Source organism: Neofelis nebulosa, chromosome 3 (assembly GCF_028018385.1).
Source record: "Neofelis nebulosa isolate mNeoNeb1 chromosome 3, mNeoNeb1.pri, whole genome shotgun sequence".
Classification (NCBI taxonomy): domain Eukaryota; kingdom Metazoa; phylum Chordata; class Mammalia; order Carnivora; family Felidae; genus Neofelis; species Neofelis nebulosa.
This window is the reverse complement of record NC_080784.1, coordinates 147,520,754-147,523,106: the sequence shown is the minus strand read 5'-3', so window position 1 is coordinate 147,523,106 and position 2,353 is coordinate 147,520,754. Positions and strand designations below refer to the sequence as shown.

At 36.5% G+C, this 2,353-nt stretch overlaps 1 non-coding gene across 1 annotated transcript; it reads left to right on the top strand.

Moving 5' to 3' along the window:
• Positions 1–622: 622 nt before the first annotated feature.
• Positions 623–725, top strand: LOC131508170 (U6 spliceosomal RNA). Its single transcript, XR_009259881.1, has one exon. It is a non-coding gene; the product is annotated as a U6 spliceosomal RNA (small nuclear RNA).
• The last annotated feature ends 1,628 nt before the right edge of the window (positions 726–2,353 follow it).

Below are 2,353 nucleotides of genomic sequence, written 5' to 3'. Positions count from 1 at the left end.
GAGGCAGAGGGTGACTGGGGGAGGGGCAGAGAAAGAGGGAGCCACGGAATGCAAAGCAGGCTCCAGGTTCTGAGCTATCAGCACAGCACTTGAACCCACAAACCATGAGATCATGACCTGAGCGGAAGTTGAATGCTTAACCGACTGAGCCACCCAGATGCCCCATAAATGGACTCTTTAAAGGAATGGAGAGTCCTTTTCAAATGGAATAAGCAGTCATCATTCTCCCACTCCAAATGTTACTGCCTTTTAACATTGGTAATTGTGTATAAGCATAAAGACATCCAATAGAATGTGACAGTGATTGCTTTTTTCCTAAATATGGCAGTTAGTCAATTTGATTTGTATATCATTCTGTTTCTTCATTCCTTCTCCCCCCAGAGTATGCACACACACTTCACACTCTTCCAGTTTTGGAAAAAGATGAATAAAATAACTGCAATAGTAATAATAATAATAACACCATATAAGCAGTTAAGGTCAATGTTCTTACATCTCCATATAAGCAGTGGAATGATACTGAAAGTCAAGTCACAGCCTGGACATTCTTTAATGGTGTATTGTAATAGTGACCATATTTCGAAAGAAAAACCATAACATTTGGTCTGCTTTCTGGGCAGAATCCATGAATTTAGGAATCTGCTAGGATTGGAACGATACAGAGAAGATTAGCATGGCCCCTGTGCAAGGATGACACACAAAATCATGAAGCATTCCATATTAAAAAAAAAAAAAGGAATTTGCTAGGAAATCAGGGACATATGAATGTTAAATAAGTAACACAGTTCTCATTTATTCAGACTGTGAGTGATGTGTTCTTGACCCCTGTCTGTATTATTGCTAAGGGACCACACTTTGGATAGCTCTCATCATCTTGCATATATCGAAACCACCCTGTTGCTTATAACACACACTTGACACAGTAGTCACATGTAGAAGTAACTAAGTGTGTGTATGTTTTTGTTTTTTTTTTTTCTCTTTTAGTTTTTCATTTAAAAGTTCTCATACTCTGGGGCACCTGGATGGCTCAGTCAGTTAAGCGCCTGACTCTTGATTTCAGTTCAGGTTGTGATCTCACAGTTCGTGAGATAGAACCCCACATTGGGCTCCATGCTGACAGCACGGAACCTGCTTGGGATTCTCTCTCTCTCTCTCTCTCTCTCTCTCTTTCTCTAAAAATAAATTAACTAATTTTTAAAAAGTTCTCAAACTCTCACAACTGTTTTTCTATCCCCTGATAACTCTAGCTATATATGGTCATATATCTTAGACATAGGTGCTTGTATAGTTTCAGAAAACAGGACGTGGTTGAGCTTATGTTGGCTACACCCACTGTAAGTAGCTCCTGGAGCATATCCTGTTTGCATCCTTCCCGGGACAAATTCCTGTGACATCAAGTAATTCACAACATACTGGTGGAGCAAGGTTAAACACTTTAGTAATGTAATTATGTATCTTCTGGGTAGTGTCTGTTTATTACTTAGAATAAAAAGGAGGGGCTATTAAAATACTCCTCTTTCTAACTATATATGCGTATGATGCCAGTTTTTGTCAATATCGTAGCAGGTTAAATGCAGAAACAGATAGGAGAATTAAATGCAGACACATAAAATTAAAATGTAATGACTGAAAATTGAAAGACTGAAAAAAAAAGACTTATTTCTATTAAGTTAGATAGAAAAGAGATTTGCCAACTACAAAACAGTGACATTTTCTTCAGTACATTTTTTGTTTGTTTGTTTGGGAAAATATAGCCATTTTTGATAACATAGAATTGACATGTAGTGAATTTATATTTTTAAATAAATTAACAGGTAAATTGATTTTTTTCTCAGTTTTAATTTCTAACACAGTAAACATCTATAAATATAATCTACGTAAGCCAAATTCTTTGGGGTTGTCAATAATGTGGAAAAATGTAAAGAGATTTCAAGTAACTAAAAAAGTTGAGAATTGTTGGTTGGGAACAAAGAGATGCGTGGGACCTAGAATAGTACATTTGGGGAGTAATCAGCATTTAGCTGGTGATTGAAATATGAATGTGGAGGAAATTGGCCAGAAAAAGTTTATAAAGGGAACAGAAATGACTCACAAGAAAATGATGAGCTTTAGTTTCTTAACCTGTCCAAGTGTCCCTCACCTACAAAATGTGAATAGTGTTCTTTGCATTGTTGTAAATGGGTCAATGTTTGTAAAGCACTTGTTATGAAGAAGGTACATGATATTTACTTTCTATTTTTCTATCTTTTAATTAATTAATTAATTAATTAATTATGTTTGAGAGAGGGAGAATGCACAAGCACATGAGCAGGGGAGGGGCAGAGAGAGAGGGAGGGAGAGAGCATCCTAAGCA